Consider the following 23,358-nt stretch of genomic DNA (forward strand, 5'->3'; position numbering starts at 1 on the left):
CCGATGCCTGCTCAGCGGCTCCGGACCCATCTGAGGGAATGATTTCCGAGTGTCCAATACCTTGAGTATCCAGAGGCCTAGCTGGCTCCATGTGGGAGTCGTCAGTGGCCTGTAGCTCTGAGGTAGCAGGCATCAGGGGCTGTGAAAGCACCTCACTGAGAACCGGCGACTGGCTTAGTGGAAGCCTTGTCATCGGTTTTGGATCTCGGATGCCTGTTCTTCTCTTTTTCCTTGCGTTTTTTAGAAACTCCGGTTGTCGGCTGTTCTGACGACATTATATAATTGAATTTTTGGCCAAAGTAATGAAAAGTAAAATCAAACTGATGCTTAATAGTGCGTTGGTTGAATCTAGTACAAAACAGACAGCTAGCAACATTATGATCAGGGCCTAGGCAAGGAATACAGTAAGAATGAAAATCCTTATGAGGTATTTGCTTCCCACAAGAAATACAATTGTTAACTTTTTCTGACATCGGTCTGGAACAAGAAAAAAGTTTCCCCAACAGGGTACTTAGCTTTAATGAAGACTTTGGATCTGAAATTCGTCTGTGAAAATCTCAGGATTCGGCCGACCGGCACTTGCAAACTGCTTTTGCTTTGGGCAGCGCGCAGCAAGAAAGACTGAAGAAAATGGCGTCGGCTGCATCTTTTATATCCCTGGTGCACTGACGTCAGGGAAGAGGCAACAGCAACCGACGCCGGACCTAGACTTTGGAATTCAGGCCGACTGCGGGTAGCCTGCCAGCAGGATAACCCTAGAGTAATGACTGCAACAGTGAAACACGATGAACATCTAGTGATGGCTGCCTTCTACACAGAAGCATATAAACCTCCTCCAATCCTTGGTAATTGTAACTTAGAGGTAAGTGTCTTGGTGGGCCAGAAACACATCCAGTCTCTTTCTGAAAACAGAAGGGTGTACTGAACCATGATTATCCAAAAGGTTTCTATGGGGATACAATAATTAAGACTCTTCAAGGGCCTGTCTTTTTTTGTGTACCAGAAAGAACCTGGAGTAATAGCCTAATAATTTCTAGAATAGTTGGACGCCATTGAAGTTTTTTTTTCTTTATGAGGTTTAAAATCCTTTTTTGCTGCAGTATTTTAACTGGATGGGATGAGATGTCTGGCAATGGGAAAGAGTGGAAGTGCGGTGTGGAAGGGAATCATCTGCCTATTTTGTTACCAGTTATTGCTGATTCTGGAAGGGTGACAATTCTGAAAGTTACCAGTTGTAATGGTTCTTTTCAGATGGTCTGGTATGTTTGCTGTTGATGAACATGCTAAAATTAGAGTTAACATGGGCTCAGCTGTGTCCTAGAAAAGGTATGTGGTGGAATCTAAAAATGTGAACCAAATGCAGAAATGTCTCTTCTCTTTCTCCTTCTCCCTCTCCTTCTCTTCACTTGATAGGAGTTTTGAATAAATGGGTTGAAAAGAGTAGGCCCATAATAGTGGACATTAGTAAAGGTCACTTTGGTGTCCTCAGTGAAATCTCTTTTGTACAGCCAGGTGTGGTGGCATAAAGTGATGCTTGCACATACTGCCAAAGCTGAGCTTTAGACAAGTCGTACAGTGAGGTCATCAGTGGAAGACAATGTTTAAGCTATCCTTTTTCTGAGTCATCCTGCAACCACTTTACCTCATCTGTTAGCTTCCATTAGAATCTGCATATATAAGAAATAAGTATATTATCCTCAAACAAAAAAACTAGAGGATGCATAAAAATACTTCCTAAATCTGTCGATGGCCATTGAGTCCTTTACCAGTAGATTGACAGCAGGGTTCTATGGGGTTTACAGCCCTTTTAGGAACAACTGCAGCTACAATGGAATCTAATTTGGGAGTCTCAGTAAAACATATCCATTTTTTGGGAAGCCAGAGGATCTGGTCTGGTCTCCTAGGGAAAGGTCCTGCAACATTGTGGCTTTCCAATGCAATTCTAATAATCAGAGATACAGTCTTATCTATGGGAATACCACCTAGGAAAGGTTAGAAAGGTTTGTAAGCCTCTTGCAGAGTTTATAGTGGAGATGTTGTGAAGTCTCTGGGCCACATCCCTCTCCTGCCTCAACATTCAAGAATCTCTCCAAATTTGTTACAGTGTTACAAAACAGCTTAGAACTGCTTAGGATATCACAAATAAGCCCAATTCTGGTTGACCTTTGTATATACAGCAAGTCCCAAAAATGATCTATATGACATTTAAACTGATCTAACAACTCATTCTACCATCTACTGGTAACTTATTTCACAGTATAGTTTATCTAACCTGAAAAAAAAAGGTTTTGTTCTTAAATTTGTAGAAATTATCAACATACATTAGTAAACTTTATTTTTTGTTCTACCATCTGCTGGTAACCTATTCCGCAGTTTAGGTTATCTAAACTGAAAAAGGTTTTGTTCTTAAATCTATAGAAATAATTAACATACATTAATCAAATTTATTTTTTGTTCTACCATCTACTGGTAAACCATTCCACAGTATAGGTTATCTAAACTGAAAAACGTTTTGATTCTTAAATCTATAGAAATTATCAACATACATTAATAAACTTTATTTTTTGTAAACTAGCAATACTGTATAAAACTTAGCCCCATAGCTGCCAATAAAATCTCATATTTCAAAAATGTATACCTCTAGCCAATCTATAAGAAATTAAGTATAACTTCAAATTTAATATGGACTGAGAAAGAGCTACAGTCTCGAAAGCTTTGCTGTTTTGCTATTGTCTTTACTTCACCTGTTATTAAAAGTTGTACGTTGAACTCTTGGTTTGTTCTTATTGGATTTGCTGTTTTACCTTTTGAAGTTCTTTAGCTTCAAAGGAAGTTTTTTTCTGCCTATAACTTCAAATTTCTGGAGTCTGGTTAGCTTTTTAGTATATTCACAATTCTGAAAAAAAAACATTTTCAAATGTAATTAATAGCATGTCATATAAGTCTTTTAAAACTGTTTCCAAATTATTGTTACACCTGAAAACAACTGTATTCAGTACTGTCCTTGCAATACAAAACATTTGCTAACCACCAAGTTTACATTCTTTGAGAAGCTATGTGTCCTACTGAACATTACTCCCAAATCGATAAATAGAGCATATGTTAAATGATTATCTCATCAAAGAGCAAATGCTCAAAACAGCGAATCAGGAAAGACTAAGCTTTTTAGACTGAAACAAAAAAATAGTGAAAAATGCAAACAACAAAAAAAACACTATTTTATGACCACTGCACCACCTACATCCCATGCTAATTATGCATACCAACTCTAAGGTCATACAAAAGTGGGGAAAGGGCAAATTCCCAGACCTCAATGTTTGGCAATATCACACACAGAGCAGTCTGGAAGCCAGGAAAAAATAAAAAAGAATATTTGCTCTTTTGAGTGTTCAGTGTTATGGGCTGCTACCATTAAAATATCTTGATTAATGGACTATGGATATAAATCATCATTTACACCAAAATGCATAACTTGACATGTCTCACTATTAAATTCTACATTATTCATGTGTGTCCATTTATATAGTAAACTTACATAGGACTGGACAATTAGATCAGCAACTGCTGTAGTAACACTGGCAACGTTTGTATCATTTGCAAACATTGTCAAGCATACATTTTTTGTAGTTGGCATTGTGGCTGTAAATGAATACCCTAAATGGGAAAGGGCCAAACACTGACCCCTTAGGAACACCCCGCAAGATCTTGAAGGGTTTTGGTAGAGAATGTTTGATATCCACACAGTAGTCTCTAATATTTAGATGCTCATTTATCCAACAAATAATGTAAGAATTGCTATTCCATAAACACAATGTGTCTATTAATTGATGAATGTAGTACATATCAAAGAATATCATATATGGAGGCATCCTTGGTTACAGTCAAGGTGTCCCACAGGGGTCTGTACTAGGCCCTTAGTCATTTAGATTGTATCTTTCAGACCTTATGTTTTCATCTGAGGTGTTCTACAGTCCATATGCTGATGACCTGAAATTCGGTAAACTGATTGCAAGTGTTACAGATAAGGCATGTCTGCAAAATAATTTGACTAAATTGACCATTTGGGCACAGGAGAATAATATGTTGATAAATACATCAAAAACTAAGCATATGAGATTTGGGAGACATAAATTGAAAGGTGAATTTTTAGTACAGTACACAGTGATTCATTTAAGGACCTGGGTGTATGGGTAGATTCAGCTATGAGTTTTTCTAATCATATCAACCAATTGGCTAATGATAGTTATAGAACTATAGGTTGTATAAAAAGATTTATAAAGTCTAGGAAATCAAACATAATGAAGTCATTGTTTGTTAGTTACATTAGACCCAAACTTGAGTATGGAATAACAATATGGAAACCCTATAGGAAAACCAGCATGAATAAACTGGAAAGAGTACAGTGGAAATATACTAAGGGCATCCATGGATGTGAAAATCTAAATTATTATGAAAGACTAAAATATCTGAACTTGTACAGTGTCTCTTATAGATATTTAAGAGGAGATCTTATGCAGGTATATAGGGCATTTAGGGACAGCTACCTCTGGGAATGTTTGGGGTTATCAAAAAGTACTAGAGAATTGTCAGATAACCTATGTAGAAGATTCCATAGGAATGAGAAGTGTGCTAATTGGTTCTCTGACAGAGTAGCTGATGCTTGGAACAGACTACCTAATTACATTAAAGCAAGTACTAGTTTAGATATTTTTAAGAACAGCCTGGACATTTATTATGGGAACAAGTGCTTTGACATATTGGCAAGCTAGAAGGGCTTTAATGCCCGTGCTTGAAACATTTGTATGTATGTATGTATGTATGTATCTGGTGCGAAGAGGGAATCTTTACTCTTTTTTACTGTTTTTCATTCTCAATATCTATCACAAGATACTCTGCAGGTGTGCATATGTGATTCCTCTTACATACCTGCTTTTTACTAGTCATTGGGTGTGACAGGTCCAGCAATGATTAAGAAACTGAAATTGGTCCAGATAACTTAGAAAGACCCTGGATGAGGTTTCTAGGACCTCTGCTCCACTGTCTGAAAAGGTGGAAAGTTAGAGATTCAGGCAAAGGAGTATTTGTGCCCGAGGCCATTGTCATTGGAGTGGGTACAGGAATTAAGAGCAGCATATGCGGAACTGTCTAAATCAATGCTCTCAAAATTAACGTCAGCACTCAAAATTGAGAACATCAGCCCCAGTTGCCAAAGATCACAAAGCAACAAGACCAGGATCAACACCAACAAACTAAATGTCAAATTCAAAACAACTGCCATACTTCTGACACTGGGACTGAAAAATCCATCAAGCACAGGCCAGATGTTGACAGCATCAACCATGAAGAAAGCTGATACAGCCAAGGTCAGCATCAACTCAGATAATAATGGTGCTGAGCTGTCTCTGACCCCAAGACCTGAAAATACAGAGACATTGATAAAAACACTGTTTGGGACTTTGACAGTCATGGCGGTCAACATCAGATGAATTTGCATGCATTGCAGCCCCAAAATCAATACTGCAAACAATACTGATAAATCTGCCCACATCAACATTAGTCCCTGGTGGATCGAATGTGTGCCCTACTTGAGACTGGTGTTAAGATGGAGGCTAGTGAATGCAACAAAGACAATCTTCCTGAAAAAGTAGGAACTGACATGGCACCTGTATCTATTCAGACACTAAAAGGAAAAGGGGCAGTACTCATTACTTGCTAGACTACAATAAATGACTTCATAAAATGTTTTTACTCAATCTTTGATGAAAGAATGAAGCAGGACCTAAACGATCTTGTTGATGGTGGTCTCTAGCCCAAAATCTTTGGAACTTCTCTGTCAGTTAAGACAGAGAATTTTTTTTTACTACAGTACATACTAAATTTAGAAAGCAGCCTGGCGCTGTTTCTCAGATGCAACTCACTTCAACACAGGCAAATAAGATCTGGAGATCTAGTTCTATTTGCAGAGCAATGCGGGTAAAAGAGGAGGGGTTAGCAGTCTTGGAACAGTTTCAGAAACAGAACTGCTTTCGGCCTATTGGCATTAGTCCTGCTGTTAGTAAGGACAGACCTTCTCATATTAGATCTTATCCTTCTGTTTCTTTGTGATAATGAATAGTAAATAAATGCAGCTATTCCAATAGCTAAAGTTTTTATCCTTAGACAAATGTCAATTCAACGCATATTCTTAAGGAAAAAGATGCTAATGTTTCAGGTAAATACAAAAATTTATGAACATATCTGACTAATGTGCATATAAACATAGGCAATATTATAGCAATAACCATACAGTGGGTGGTGTAATAATTTTAAAAGAAGAATGAATCCGACCTGAAGAAAAGAAAGGATTTAATTAAAAAAGTATTTTGTGTATTTTTTATTTCTGAAGTATTCCAAAAAAAAAGTCACAAAGGTAAAAGCAAAGCGCTCCAAGGCAAAAGTGACAGAAGTGGGTTATTGCTATTATACCATGACATTATTTAAGAAAACTATTACTTTTCTTAAATTACTGTATAAACCTTTTAAAACATATTTAAGAACTGCTCAAGTACTTCAAAAGTATCTGCACAGGTATCTTAGCAATATCTATACATTCAAACATAAGTGAATAAAAAACTAAATTAAATATCAACAACTGACCAAAATAAAAGCATTGATTTGATATATTTTATAGTAAATTAAATGAGTCAGAAGCTAAATTAAAATGCAGAATCTTCAACTCCTTGCAAAATCAATGTTTATGATTGTCTAACAGATATAAAATAATTATTTTATTTTTTTATTTACTGTTTGTTCACCAAGTAAGTGGACTGGTGAAGTAACACTTTTCAGCCACAAGTGAAGCTCATAGAGCAGAAAATACATCACACTCTTTCAATCAACAATATTACATACAAAATGAGTACATAGTAAAATGTAGAACATGGTAAGATTAAATGCAGATAGGGTAACATTAAAAGATCCAATCAGTGCATTAAGAAAAACACACACACACACACACACACACACACACACACACACACACACACACACACACACACACACATATATATTTATTTATTTTATTTTACATTTGTTGACTGGGCTAGTCTAACTGGATATTTGTCCATTTTAAGTAAAGGCCCGTGGAGAAAAGCTCCACATAAAATATACAGCACATTATTAATTCAGTAATAATTCAGTTTCAAAACATTAAACTTCAATTAAAGATACTAGTCATACAAAACATGTGCTACAAAGTAAATAAGCATATGTGATATAAAACAGTAGAAAAAAAATATATATGCATATATATGTATATATATATATATATATATATATATATATATATATATGTGTGTGTGTGTATATATATATATATATATATATATATATATATATATATATATATATATATATATACGTGTGTGTATATATATATATATATATATATATATATATATATATATATATATATATACAAAATGCAAGCTAAGATATGCAGAAAATACAGTGCAGCCCTGATATTAATACATAAATTCCTATATACATGTTAAATATTTGCTATAAGATGTTACATTAAGAGACTGAGAAAAGTTCATTAAACTTATTCTATTGTTCATGATATGGGATGCTAAGTTACCTAGCCATTTGTCATGGTAACAGTTGCAGGATGATTCAGTAAAGAGATGCTCTTTAAGTGCATTTTTGAGGCTTTCAATGGTTTATAGATTTATGATGTCTGTAGGCAGGTGGTTCCAAGTACCATATCCCAGTCTAGAGAAGGGTCTCAAATCTACAGCAGTTTAAAATGGGGGATGTACTACAGAAAACATTTTGTCCTCTGCACTTCTGAATACATAAGGGTCATCTTATAAAAGTAGTTTCACTCTTAAAGAGGGACTATTATCATGTTTTGTACCTTTTAAATTAGAGTACTAAGAAAAAAACTGGCCCTACAGGGCACCAAAATCCATTTGGATTTTTTAAGCAAATTGCAATGGCGTTTATGGGGTCTGGTAATACAATGAATCTGCAGATTTTATTTTCAGCAGTCTGTACTCTGTGAGCATTGTGGGCTGAGTGCATTATGAGAAAAAGAGGGACATATTCAAGTTTGGGTATTAGAATATTTTTAGCAATGGCCCTGCTGTGATCAGCAGGTGAAACGAGGTGCCTGATCTTGTAACTTATCCACACCCCCACCAGGGGCAACAATATCCTAGACCTAGTCATTACCAACATGAGTGACCGGTGTTCCACACCTGAAGTCAACTCCTCCTTGGTCCGATCCGACCATAAGCTTATCACCCTTGACATCCACATCCCGTCCCCACCCCCTCCCCCATTAAGGAAACCACAGTAAAAAATTTCTCAAAGCCAACTTCATGCTTCTTAAGACAGAAGTGGTGAACTTCATGACACTCATGCAGATGGACAATACAGTTACAACTGCTGAATCCTACACAAATACACTCTATAAGCACTTACACGAGTGTGTGGATCGTGCTATCCCAAACTGAACCAAGACGCTATCCTCCAAAAAAAGGAAGCCAATCTGGTGGTCCCCTGCCATAAACAAACTGTACAACAGAAGGAAGAAACTGTTGCAAAAGTGAGTAAAATCCCATGAGTGGAGGAGCTCCCTGGTCAGCCTCAGTAAGAAGCTGAGATCCCTTATACGATCTTCCAAAGCTAGCTACAAGAACAAAATCGCCAATAAATCCAAGGACAACCACAAAGCATTCTATAGCTATGTCAAGAATCTAGATGGCAACACCCATATCTGCTCTGAGTTACAGCACAAAGTCACGAAAATTACAGAACCAACTGATATTGCCAACATCCTGGCAGATTGGTTCAGTGCTAACTTTACCCCCGTCTCACCCCCTAAAGGGCCCATATCTATACAGGAAGAATGCAGAGTCCCTGTAATCACAACTACACAGGTAAAAGCTGCACTCTCTAAAGCCAAAAACACAGAATCCATGGGAGTGGACAACATCCCAGGCTACGTTTTACATGAACTTCAGAACGAATTGGCTCCCCACTTAAGCACCATGTTCAATAATGGCCTCGCATCAGGCTTTGTGCCCACTGAATGGTGCACAGCAACAGTTATCCCACTCCACAAAGGGGGAGCCACCACTGATCCCGGGAACTATCAACCTATTAGCCTGAAGAGCCTGGTCTGCAAGGCCATGGAACGTATCATCATGGAACTCATAAGCAAAGACATTGGTAACCTCCAAACTCTGGATCCCACCCAGTTCAGGTTTGTGAAAGGCAGATCATGCCTCCTGAACCTGATCGACTTCTTTGAGGCAGTCACCAAAGCCGTGGATGAGGGTAAGGTGGTTCACACAGCCTATCTTGACCTCAACAAGGCTTTCAACACCATCCCCCATTCTGAAATTATAGCTAAACTCACTAAACTAGGTATAAATCCCTATGTCACAAGATGGGTTCCCAACTGGCTCACTGACAGAACCTGCACTGTAAATGTTGCAGACTCCAAATCTGACCTCAAGGCAGTGACAAGTGAAGTGCCACAGGGTTCCATCCTGGGACCTCTCCTGTTTGGTATCTACTTCTCTGAAGTACAGGCTAACACAGAAGGCCTCTGGCTGATGAAGTTCACAGATGACTGCAAACTAGGAGCCATAGTCAAGTCCCCAAATGATGTGGACATCCTGCAGAAGGGCCTCACTGAGACAGATGCCTGGTGTCAGAGCCATGGCCTCAAGCTCAATGCCAAAAAGTGCAGTGTCATCCCCTTTGGTAAAAACTCTGTACCCATGAACTACCACATAGGCAGCAATATACTTAACACCGAATGCATGATAAGAGACCTTGGGACCCAGGTGGACAGTAGTCTCTCCTTTGATAGTCACATCAACACAGTAGTCAGGAAGTCCTTCTACGTGGCACACCTCATCATAAAAGGGTTCTCATCCAGGAAAAAAAGAGGTCATTGTTCCCCTCTACTCGTCACTCATTAGACCCATTATACAGTACAATGCCCCTTTTGGAATGTACCTCACAAGACATCTGCAGCAGCTGGAAAGGCCACAGAAGTACCTCACAAAGAGGATTACTGGCCTCAAACAAATGCTCTACACTGACCGCCTCAAAAACTCCAGCTTTACTCCATAGCATATCACCTACTCCGAGGTGATCTCTGCCTAACATATAAAGCTATGTCAAACCCAGAGCTGTTGGACATGCTACACCTAAAGAAATCCCAATCCCTCCAAGCTACACACTCTAGGGACCTAAACCTTGTCACCACAATAAACAGAACATGCTGGAGGGATAGATTCCTGTCCCAGAGACTTCCTATACTCTGGAACAAGCTACCCATCTATGTCAAGCAAAGTTCTTCATCAGCACTCTTCAAGGAAAATCTTGATGAGTGGATGGAAAATAGGAAATACACCCCGGGGATCACTTCTGTGTCTCTGCTGGACAGTGGCACAGGAAAATAACTTTCTTGGGTGGCGTAAGCTATGGTACCTTGCTGGCTAGGTTTACGTAGGCCCTTGGGCCGATAGCCTAGTACTTACCTATGAACCTATGAACATAGTTTTAATCAAGTAAGAACATTATTAGTTACAAAATCCGTGTGTGTGTGTGTGTGTGTGTGTGTGTGTGTGTGTGTGTGTGTGTGTGTGTGTGTGTGTGTGTGTGTGTGTGTGTGTGTGTGTGTGTGTGTGTGTGTGTGTGTGTGTGTGTGTGTGTGTGTGTGTGTGTGTGTGTGTGTGTGTGTGTGTGTGGTAAAGAAAAGGGTAGGGGCAGGTATTAGGCATAGGTAACTCTGTTCAGTGACATTACATATTGAATTCCCATTAAGATCTGTAAAAAGAATAGAAGAAATAGTGGACAATTTCTTAGCTAAGACAAAAATTATGACATTGGTTTGCTTGGAATTAATTAGTAGTTTGTTAGTTGTGCACCAGGCGCATAACTGAGTGAAACCATCCCATAACTTTATTTGCAGGTCAGAGCAGCTAGCACTGGATTGCAGGAGCAGCATATCATCTGCATACATTATTAAGATTCAGTAATTCTAGGGGGAGATCATTAACAGAGAGAGAGAATAGAAGAGGACCTAGCACAGATCCTTGTGGTGCACCTGTATTATGTTTACCAGCAGTAGAGGATGAGATATTGCTATGGATTTGGAAAGTTCTGTCTTTTAGATAGCTGCAAAACCAGCAAATAGGGTTATCTCCAAATTTGAGTCTCTGGAGTTTGTTGAGAAAACAGTATAGTTTCCCTTTCAAAAACCCTTGTCACATCAACAAAGAGACCTGCAGCAATAAGTCCCTCATTCAGGTTGCATATCACTGGAACTGGTAGAAAGGAAGAAGAAGGGTGCCCACTGAGGAGGGTGGAGTTGAAGAGATACCAAAATCAGGGAGACCATTGGAGGACTGTGAAGAATATGAGGAAATTAAAAAACTACAGTTCCCAGTAATATCATACAGCTATGAGAGATGAACTATAAGTAGGGTTGTATGCCAGAAACATTATGCTTTTGAAATGTGGTGTAGGAAAAAAGGTTTTCAGGTCTCCATGGACTGCAAGAAGAGCAAATCAGTCAATACTTGAGACAAATCCAGATTGTTCATTGCAAGATCTGACAGTAAGACTAAAACTCAAGTACTATGACCACATAATGTGAAGTCAAGAATCGAAGGAGAAAACACTGATGTCAGAAAAAGACTGAAGGCAAAAAAAGAAGAGGATGTTAGACAGTATTACTGAAACAATGACCTTAAAGAAGAAATGTGTTAGATATCCAGGCCTCATTTGCTAAAGTCACCAAGGTCACAAATGAGTCGGACTCTAATAAATGAATAAGAATAACACCCACCTGAAGTAACATGGGTGCTTCATGACATTCACTGTAATGAATGTTTTAACAGCTCACTATGTTGCAGCCTGCCTGGTGGGCCACAAATAAAATGTGCTGTTTCTCATTCTGCATGCAATAAAGGTAAGCAATGCTGCTTCAGGTCTAATGGGGTGACTCTTTGTTACGATTTAACATGCACACATGGTAGTAACAGTGACTTATACTGCAGTGCATACTCACCACAATTCCATGACAGTAAACTATGTTGTTGTTGTATCATATCCCATTGTTCAGTAATGTTAATTCATGCTGCAGTAACAATAAATAATACTACATCACCTAGTCCACAAATTAATATACAAACCAAAGCAAAAGAAAACCTTACTAAACTTATTGCATAATACAACCCTGATAGGCCACTTTGATCTGAAAAATAAATGCTCCTCACTACCACAAATCCCACCTGGTAAGGAACCTCTGTCTATTCAAGCTATGTAGCCCACTCTTGGAACTCTGTTCCCCTTATCCCTGAAAAAAATAATAGTAACCTTTTCAATTTCAAGACCAATCTAAAAAGATATCTATCTGACAGCTGGACCTGTACAACCCTCAGAACAGATGCATGACTACATAACTTGCTATCACTATGCCTTTCACATTCTAAATCACTAATACTTTCATATCTTAGTGGGTAGTAATGGCAAAACATCAAAAGTATCTCTTACTTTAATGATACCATACTACTCATGTGTGCTTTTCTACCGCTTCATCCTAGTAGCTGACACTTCCTACTATTTATTTCCTTTCTGTGTCCTTCCATACCATTCACCTCTCTCTCTCTCTCTCTCTATCTCTATTAATAATCAACGCTGTCTTCATGCCCTTAATTTTCTCTCCTGCACATTACTCCTACTCACCTCCTTCTGTCACTCTATTTTGGCATCAGAATACTCTTTCTCACCTTTATAAATTATTAGAAATGTTAATCAATATTTTGAATACCTATATGTTACTTTACATGACATTGACTATCCATTACTGTAAAGTATCTTGCTACTTGCAGTATATCCTGTATCTTTGATCACAGGTTCTAGCAATAGTCTGTGAATGTATTTCAATTTGTTGTGGAAGATGTTATCTCCTTGCATATAAAGTACATCTCAATTTATTGTAAAGAGTTTTATCTGTTATGAGACTTTTCTCCCTTTGTATATAATTACTTATCAGCTCTTGTAAAATGTTTTAATGTGTATTTGCGGACCCTTTCTCAGCAACTCACCATAAAATATTTAATCTGGTGAAGGGCTTTTTCCCCTTGTATATAATTACTCATCAACTATTGTTTAAATGTTTTTGAATCTGTTGTGGAGCTTTTCTTCGTTGGCCTCCACTGAAAATGGGGCATTGGCTCAGTCAAACTTTCCCAGTTTACAAAGGACAAATAAATAAATAAAATAAAACTAAATAAATCACACTCCTGTGGCACAGAGGCAGTAGAATTACTATATCTCATACCCCCGTGGTACAGTGACTTGAATTATGCTCTAACACAACTCCATGATGCACTGATCTCCATATAAAATCATGTCTTTATGCTATGGTGATAAGTGTACATCATCGCTATTGTACAGCAACACTAAATAACGCTTTGTCATGCCCCAGAATACAAGAGATGGAAAATCATGTTTTATCATGCCAGCAGCACATGCTAGAGCTGATACCCATGCATAGCATAAGCATGGGTGAATTCACGGCCATCTAGGGCATGTTTCAAGTAGCAGTAAATAGCATGGAATCCTTCTCCATTTGGTGTGCTTCTATTTAATCCTAATGTGATGTTAACAGGAGTCATGTTACTGTGAAAGGCATACAACAGAGAAGGCTATTGCACACGTCTGACACATGCAAGTCCATGTGTACAAGGAAACAAATACACACAGAACTGTGCACATTCTACCGTGCATTCAGAAAATGAAGCCGGAATTATGCCACTGAGTTAAAAGTAATGGATTGAAATTAATCAAAATGGAAAATGGGATGAATATTCTTTCAGAACAAAGGTGAATCTCTTTTCAGCTTGTGATTGAACCATTAGAAAACCATATTCTTATTTTAAAATCATTTACAATGATTATTTCTATAGTAAATACCACAGTGGTTCATTGGCATATACTAGGCCAATGACCACCAGAGCCTTTGTAAGCCTAGTCACTAAACCCAGCCTAATTGTGTCCCCATGTAACATAGGTTGCTATTTGGAGAGGTATGTTAGTTAGGAGGTTGCTATTTAGTGTGGGTGTAAGTTAGGAAATATTTGCTGTCGATCACTACTATCAGAAGCATAAGGGCCGGACAGGTGTACATTTTTGATTTCTCATCCAATGGTCAAGGTTACGTTTGAACAGGGTTATGGATGGACTCTGCTTCACATGGGTGGGGAGCCTATTCCAGAGCATGGGGGTCCTTTAAGCACATATCTGTCTTACTAGCATGTTCTCTTTAAGTCACAAGCAAAGTATAAATCCTTGGATCTAGTGTTTCTGGAGACATTCATTTTGCAGATGTACAAAAGGTCCATCATGGCCGGATCTGAGGATGCCTTATATGCTAGACATAGATCACCTCTCAGTAATCTGTAGGAGACTGAGTATAGAAATAGACCTTAAAGGCAATCTGTATTGGACAATGTGTTAATACCCTGGATTCTCTTGATGAGGAACTTCAAAAGGGGCATTGTACTCAAGGATGGGTCTGATAAGGGCTGAGCAAAGTAGTACTATAACTTCCTTGACCCTGGATGCTGGATGCTGTACCCTTGTTTATAGGTTGGGTGACATAGAATTATTTTCTTACTACCCTGACTACGTGTTGGTCAAAGGCCAGATTACTGTCTACATATGTTCGCAGATCCCTAACTACTGGGTTAACTCTTAGGAGTGTCTTATCGATGGAGTAATTAATATGGGTGTTTTTTTTTTCTCCAAAAGGCCCTATAATGCATTTCTTGGCATTGAGTTTTAATCTGAGGCTTTGGCAATAGTCATTTTTCTGTGTTAGACCCTCTTGCAGGATGTTAGTGCCATGGGGGAATCTATGATGGCTCCAAATTTGCAGTCATATACAAACTTGATGAGCCAGAAGCCCTTCACATTAGCCTTGACCTCCAAGAAGTAGATGCCAAAAAGAAGCAGGCCCAGCACTGAGTCCTGAGGTACTCCGCTGGTGACTGGTCCATTGATGGAAGCTACTTCACCAGCCCTGATACTTGGGAACTATCTGTGAGCCAGCCGGCAATCCAGTGAGTCATGTAGGGATTTATGCCTAGTTTGGTGAGTTTGTCATCCATAACTGAGTCAGGTATTGTATCAAATGCCTTAGCCAAGTCTGGATAGGCAGTATGCACCATGTTCCCCTCATACATTGCCTTGGTGATCCTATAAAAGTCTACCAGGTTAAGTAAGCATGACCACCCTTTGATAAAAAACAAACTGGGATAGGTCCACCATCTGTAGGTTGCCAATGACTTTGCTGATCATTTTCATGATAATTAATTCCATGGCTTTGCATACTAGATTGGTCAGACTAATAAGTCTGTAGTTTCTGTGGTCAGTTGATGGTCTACCTTTGTGAAGAGAGATAACAATAGCAGTCCTCCATTCACATAGTACATAGCCTGTTTTGAGGCTGTAGTTGAAAAGGGACTCAGGTGGTCCTGATAGGTCATGTTTCAAACTATTTAGATGGCATCCAGAGACTTGAACTGTTCCCTACTAATAGTTGGGGGGGTTATACTTGAATGGATTTCACAGGGGGAAGAAGGAGATTGTGATTGAAGTTAGAGCTAAATTTGCCAGCCAGCAGATTCACTATGTCACCCTGCTTGGTAAAGGTGGTACCATTTAACACCAGTTTAGCAAACTGTTGTGTGTTATCTTTAAGATTTTGGGCATGCCTATATTAGGCCTTGTTGTAGTCTTTAACATAAGAGGCAATGTTGGCCTCATAATTGGCACTGTTGCATTTAATTAGTCCTCTTAGCTTCCTGTTTAGTTTAATTAGTGACCCCTGTCATTATGAGGATTGTTCTTTCTGATTTTGACCATGACTTTTTCCCTTTTGTTACTTACCCTATTAAGGTTAGGATTCCACCGGTGTGGTTTATTTTTGTGGTTTGTTTGGGCTTACTTCTGCTAGGTACAGCAGTCTCTATGCAGCTATTTGCATGGTTCCAAAGGGTTTCTGCGAAGAATTCTACATGGGTTGCTGTGAACTTGAGTACTAGGTCCAGTATGTTTGAACCTCTGGCTGGAGTGTGCACTATCTGCTTGTGTTAATAAAGTCCAGGAAATGTTGTACCTGCAAGTTGGAGGCAGTATTTGTTTCCCAGACTACAGAGGGGGTAGTTGAAATCTCCCATGAATAAGGTATTTAGTTAGATGATGCATGCCCCCAGCAGGTCTAGGTACAGGTTATGGGTTCTTGGGGCATAGATTATGACCTGTAGCTTGGTAGGATATGGTAAGGGACTTTATCAATGCTGCTTTACATGCGGATAAACCCCAGGGCATCATCCTGTTTGAACATCCTAGAGGTGTACTTGTTGCTAATGTTGACTGAGATGTCTCTACCTTTACTCCCTGCCTGTGCAGCTGTGTGGAAGGCACTGAAGCCTTGCACTGTTGTAATACTTTCTGGGGCTTTAAACCATGCCTCATTAAAGACATAGATGACTATAGTCTCCAGAATAAGGAGAACTTGTAGGGTGTGGAGTTTCTTGTTAAAGCTGCTAGCATTGAGCAGTATTTACTTGCTAAGCTGGTAGTTTTGTCAGTTTGGCATTGCCTAAAAATGCTCTAAGGGGGATGAATAAAGTTTTAACCGATATCTGGAAGTCCGGAGGGGGGGGGGGGGCAGGTGCAGATCATCTTTTGCAAAGCAACACGGTTTGTTAACCATATCATCCCATGCTGACAAATACTGAATTCCCCTGGAATGACAACAGAAACTAAACTGTCAAATTCAATGGAATTAGTCTGCAAATACTATTTTCCTGAGAAACTGTTTTTACTGTTACTGCCAAAGGTTCTGGTTAGTAAACATAACTACATCACACTGTTGTTATTAATACCATGGAGTCTTGAATGATAAGGATGACCAGAAAGGCTAATGGCAGCTTACAAATCAGAGAGAACTGAGAACCAGATCTGTCAGTTATAAAGACACTATTTCCTGTTGGATCCTTATCAGAACTGCTCTGTGAACAAGGGAGAAGGGTGAAATGTACAATAAATCTCTTTTCATAATCGTCATCTGTGAAGTTAAAGAAACTTAGCAAAAATGTTGTGTTTTCTCCTTTGTGTTTTAATCAGTTATCCTGCAATAGACACTGCAGGAATCAGCACCAGAAGTTCTGCTTTCTAGTGGTGCAACATGATACCCGCCAACTTGACATTGAAACTAATGCACAAATTTGCAAGCCATCACATGCCAATGTCAGAAAGAAGTGCCACATAGCTACATGGCAGCAACATAAGGCTGAGAAGCATTCACTTTCAATCCACTTCACCATGACTCTCCTGGGATGGTGCTACAGCACCAAGGTTGGCAACCATTACCAAGTAGTGCTGGTTGGAAACCCCAAAACGAAAGGAGGAATAGAACAAGCCTACAAAGAGTTCATTATGAGTAATGAAAATCTTCCTCTGGCAATCATTAAAGTTGGTGGTTTGAATACAATAGAAAGATGACAAAAAATGTCATCAAAACATTTGTGTGACAAGGGCAATTTAGTAACATTTTCAGGAACAATTTATGTGAGGCATATTTAATGCATAATTAGTTATTTAACTATTTGTAGATGGGGATACCAATTAGAGTTACAGTATGGGCTGCATAAGGTGACATTTGTTGGGATGCATGTGCATGTACGCGGCTGAGAGAGAGAGAAGTTTTTTTATTTATGGTTATTAAGAGTTAGAGTTAGTGTTAAATGAAGTGAAAGTTCTTATGTAGTTTGTCTGTGTGTGTGTGTGTGTGTGTGTGTGTGTGTGTGTGTGTGTGTGTGTGTGTGTGTGTGTGTGTGTGTGTGTGTGTGTGTGTGTGTGTGTGTGTGTGTGTGTGTGTGTGTGTGTGTGTGTGTGTGTGTGTGTGTGTGTGTGTGTGTGTGTGTGTGTGTGTGTGTGTGTGTGTGTGTGTATCTGTATGTCTGCACATTTGTGTGTCTTTACTTCTCTTTTTGTTGATGCTGTTCGGGACAGACTTTTCAGTAAGTCAGTGCGTTGAGCAGGGGGTAAGAGGTAGCAGCAGATTTAGGGTTAGAGTTAGCACACATCAGTAAGGTAGACAGGGAGCTTCACCAGAGATGGAAGTCATTTCACATACATGCAGTGTATCTGCAAGGCATATAAAACACATCCATCTGCAGTTAGTTTGCAACTGGATATATGTACTGCTAACCATGCTATCAGAGAAGGTCAGAAGGAGTTGAATTGTCTTTGTGGACTTAGAGAAACATAAGATATGGTGCCTACAGAGGAGTTGTGGTATTGTATGAGGAGTTCGGGAGTGGTATAGAAGTATGTAAGAATGGTACAGGATATGTACAAGGGCAGTGTGACAGTGGTGAGGTCTGCAGTAGGAGTGATGGATGTGTTCAAGGTGGAGGTAGGTTTTCATCAAGGATTATCTCTGAGCTCTTTCTTATCTGCAATGGTGATGGACAGGTTGACAGACGAGTTCAGATAGGAGTCCCCATGGACTATGATGTTTGCGGATGACATTGTGATCTGTAGTGAGAGTAGGGAACAGGTTGAGGAGACCCTGGAGAGGTGGAGATATGCTCTAGAGAGGAGAGGAATGAAGGTCAGCAGGACTAAGGCAGAATATATGTGTGTGAATGAGAGGTAGGACAGAGGAATGGTGAGGATACAGGGAGTAGAGTTGGCGAAGGTGGATGAGTTTAAATACTTGGGATCAACAGTTCAGAGTAATGGTGAGTGTGAAAGAGAGGTGAAGAAGAGAGTGCGTGCAGGGTGGAGTGGGTGGAGAAATGTGTCAGGAATGATTTGTGACAGATGGATACCAGTAAGACGTAAAAGGAAGGTCTACAAGATGGTAGTGAGACCAACTATGTTATATGGGTTGGAGACAGTGGCATTGATGAAAAGACAGGAGTCAGAGCTGGAGGTGGCAGAGTTAAAGATGTTAAGATTTGCACTGGGTGTGAAAAGGATGGACAGGATTAGAAATGAGTATATTACAGGGTCAGCTGAGGTTGGACGGTTTGGAGACAAAGCCAGAGAGGCGAGATTGCGTTAGTTTGGACATGTGCTGAGGAGGGATGCTGGGTATACTGGGAGAAGGATGCTAAGGATGGAGCCAAAAAATGTATAGAATAAGAGAACCCTGGTTGATAAAGTACACTCCCAAGCACAAACTCAAATTCAAATAAAAGGAACGGGGTTCACACCGCGGTAGAACACAAACACTTTACTGAAACAAGAATGCTAAAGCAATGGTAAGCACTTTTACAACCATCCAGGTAGCTTCATCAGACCTACTTAAAACAGTCTTCCCGCCATTATTTAAATGGAAACCATCCAATCAGGAACCAAGAGACAAATCATCTATTACTTAAACTTACAATACACCTTATTAAACCCTTATTTCTTAGCGCACACATAAATAAGATAAATACATATATAGACAAGTTTCCAGGCATCAGTGAGCACGTATCCCTGAAACCCCACTTGAAATCTCGCCCCCAAAACATTGATGTATTATTGCATTTTATTACATGCATTTATTTATTTTATTTTATATTTTTGGTTGAAAAACATGTGTATAATTTGAGATATATATATTTATCCTATTTATGTGTGTGCTAAGAAAAAATTTTTTAATAAGGTGTACTGTAACTTTACGTAATAGGTGATTTGTCTCTTGGTTCCTGATTGGATGGTTTGCATTTAAATAGTGTTGGGGAGACTGTTTTAATTAGGTCTGATGAAGCTACCCTCGATGGTAGTGAAAGTGCTTACCATTGCTTTAGCTTTCTTGTTTCATTAAAGTGTTTGTGTTCTACCATGGTGTGCACCCAGTTTCTTTCATCTGAGTAAGGATGGAGCTGCCAGGTAAGAGGAAAAGAGGAAGGCCTAAGATAAGGTTTATGGATGTGGTGAGAGAGGACATGCAGGTGGTTGGTGTGAGAGAGCAAGATGCAGACGACAGGAAGAAATGGAAACAGATGATCCTCTGTGGTGACCCCTAATGGGAGCAGCCAAAACAAAAAGAAGACTTAAACCATGCTATCTACATAAGGCTCTCATCACAGAAGAGTAGAGCTTTGCAGTGCTGTTAAAATAGCCAAGACAAGACAGAAGGGAAGGTGGCATGGGTGGCCTGTGGCTTGATATATGACATTTTTAAGTCAGAGAGGGGCGGCAGATAGCTTCGAGACTCTAAATAAAATACTAACCAATACTAACCAAAGCTAAAGATAATAATGAGGCATGTCAGTAACCAACTTTACAAATGTAAATGATTAAGGAACCAAGCATGTGTCCATAGTAGAACCACTAAGACATGCCAGGCCACTTTCTATTTTGATTGTAATTCTTAGGTCCCACTGCATCCGCAATCTTACTTATAAAATGCAGAAATATTTGTTTAGTGAGACTTTCTGCACTTGCTCCTTCCATTCTGTGCTTTATATCAGGGTGTTTTCCTCCCTTTCCACTTCTTCCATTCCTGTACCAGTTATGTCTACAAATTGATGGCACCAACTAAGACCTTCTAACACTCTAACTTTTGCTTTAAGAGTATTGGTGAAAACTGCAGCTTATAAATGCTCCAGTTGTCACAGATTAAAAAAATAATACAAACAATCTTCATGAAAGGCATGAGGAAGAAATCGGGTCCAGATCCTGGGGTACATGTTACGTAACAGCCACATAAAATAGAATTTCAGTAGACTGACTTCAAGTTGTCAAATGTGCAGCTTGCCAGGGTTTGTGTTGATTGGCTACACACAGTCAAACCCCTTAAGTATCAGAATATATTACAGAAGTAGTGGAACATACTGATACTTTAAAAATACATTATCATAGTGTACCCCTGCTGTGGACAGATTTGTCCCCATAACCCTAAAACTATATATAGTAACTGTGAGGTCACACACCACCTTGAAGATATGATGACTTAATTTTGCTGTAAAACCAAATTCTTACCCTTTTCTCCAAAGTAATGCAACCTCAGAGCTGGTATATCATGTACCACATTGATGGGAGCCCACTGAACACTGAAGGCGTTATAAGAGATCTGGGGACGTAGGTTGACAGCAACCTCTCCTTCGACCACCACATTACCACTGTGGTCAGAAAGTCCTTCTATGTGCCACATCTCATTACCAAGGGTTTTGCATCCAGGAAGAAAGAGGTCATTGTCTCTCTCTCTCTACTCTTCTCTCATTAGACCAGTCATTGAGTATAATGCCCCATTTGGCATGTACCTTACTAGACACCTGCAACAGCTGGAGAGGCCACAGAAGTACTTTACGAAGAGGGTCCCAGACATTAAACACATGTCCTACACAGACAGACTTAAAAGACTCCAGCTATTCTCTGTCTCATATCGCCTACTTAGAGGCGATCTTTGCTTGACTGACAAAGTCATGTGTGACCCAGCTCTGTTAGAAATGCTACATATAAAGAAATCCCAATCCCACTGCACCACATGCTCCAGAGACCTCAACCTCATTGCCACAATCAACAGAACATGCTGGAGGGACAGGTTCATAATCTAGAGACTCCCCATGCTCTGGAATAGACTTCCCATACATGTCAAGCAGAGCACCTCATGCCCCTCTTCAAGAGAAATCTTGATGAGTGGATGGGTAATAGAAAGTTCACCCCGGGGATCACTGCAGTGACTCTACTTGATAGAGGCACTGGGAAATAACATTGGGTGGCATGATGCCAGGGCACTTCTATGGGCTAGGCTTGTAAAGGTCCAGGGCCATTAGCCTAGTACACACCTATGAACCTATATTTATTTTTGAAGGTATGGGGGCAAACCTCCTCAAGTCACGGGTATAGAAGGTAAAGCCCTTATGGAAAACCTGTCTTAAAGCTAATATCGGCTTAAAAAGTCTATAAGTCACAGAGCTGTGTGTACATTTTTGCAGCTATGTATCCTGCATGAAACAGCTGAGTGTAGTAAATCAGTGAAAAGGAAACTATGACATATGCAGGCCAATGTAGAGATGTGAAAGTTGAATTTTTGGTTTGTACAGTAGAATTAGAGTTCAGAGTAATGGTGAGTGTGGAAGAGAGGTGAAGAAGAGAGTACAGGCAGGATGGAGTGGGTGGAGAAGAGTGTCAGGAGTGATTTGTGACAGACGAGTACCAGTAAGAGTGAAAGGGAAGGTCTACAAGAGGGTAGTGAGACCATCTATGTTATATGGGTTGGAGACAGTGGCACTGACAAAAAGGCAGGAGTCAGAGCTTGACGTGGCAGAGTTAAAGATGTTAAGATTTGCACGGGATGTGATGAGGATGGACAGGATTAGGAATAAGTATATTAGAGGGTCAGCCCAGGTTGGAAGGTTTGGAGACAAAGTTAGAGAGGCAAGATTATGTTGGTTTGGACATGTGCTGAGGAGGGATGCTGAGTATATTGGGAAAAAGATGCTAAGGATGAAGCTGCCAGGTAACAGGAAAAGAGGAAGGACTAAGATAAGGTTTATGGAAGTGGTGAGAGAGGACATGCAGGTGGTTGGTGTGACAGAGCAAGATGCAGAGGACAGGAAGAAATGGAAACAGTTGATCCGCTGTGGCGACCCCTATCAGGAGCAGCCGAAAGAAGAAGAAGAAAGTAGAATTAGAGACATGTTTTTTTTTCACATACATTTGTAAATCTAAACAGATAACTCAGACACTATGGTAGTACTTATACCCCTCTTCTGCAGAAGACATGGATGACATATGATAGCTATATGGGTTTAGTGTTGTAAACCTATTTCTAGTTGATATCTTGAAATCTATAATTCTAAATAGAAGTACAATGAAAGTCAGCTACTTAAAAAGCTCGCAATATCAGACTTCTCATTTCTGTAGTCAACCATTCAGGAGTTGGCAAGTTTAGTGTTAATTAATCAAGAAGTGCCCACAGATTTTATTTGTTTATTTTATTTATTTAATATTTGTTTACCAGGAAAGTCCATCCTGGAATGATCCAATTTTCAGTGGAGGGCCAGGGAGAAATGCTCCAAACACGTCTTTGTAATGTGGAAGGAAACTGGAGCACCTGGAGAAAACCCATAAGAATGCAGGGAGGACATGCAGACTCTGCACAGAAGGAACCCCAGCCAAGAATCAATCCTGAGAATTTGCTGTGAGGTGATAATGCTAACCACTACACCACTGCGCTATCCTTCTAAATCTTCATATCAGATCCCTCTATCGGAAGCCAAATGTAAACTATATAAACAAGAAGTTTCCTGAATGTGCCATTGATAATTTAAG

The 23,358-nt window shown here is 39.5% G+C and overlaps 1 protein-coding gene across 2 annotated transcripts in view; it reads left to right on the forward strand.

Moving 5' to 3' along the window:
- The window catches only part of LOC122811703 (inactive dipeptidyl peptidase 10-like), a 656,601-nt gene that overhangs the window by 367,498 nt on the left and 265,745 nt on the right, over positions 1–23,358 (forward strand). The window lies entirely within an intron of this gene.

The sequence above is a fragment of the Protopterus annectens genome, chromosome 9.part0 (assembly GCF_019279795.1).
Source record: "Protopterus annectens isolate FY-2018-M chromosome 9.part0, PAN1.0, whole genome shotgun sequence".
Classification (NCBI taxonomy): Eukaryota; Metazoa; Chordata; order Ceratodontiformes; family Protopteridae; genus Protopterus; species Protopterus annectens.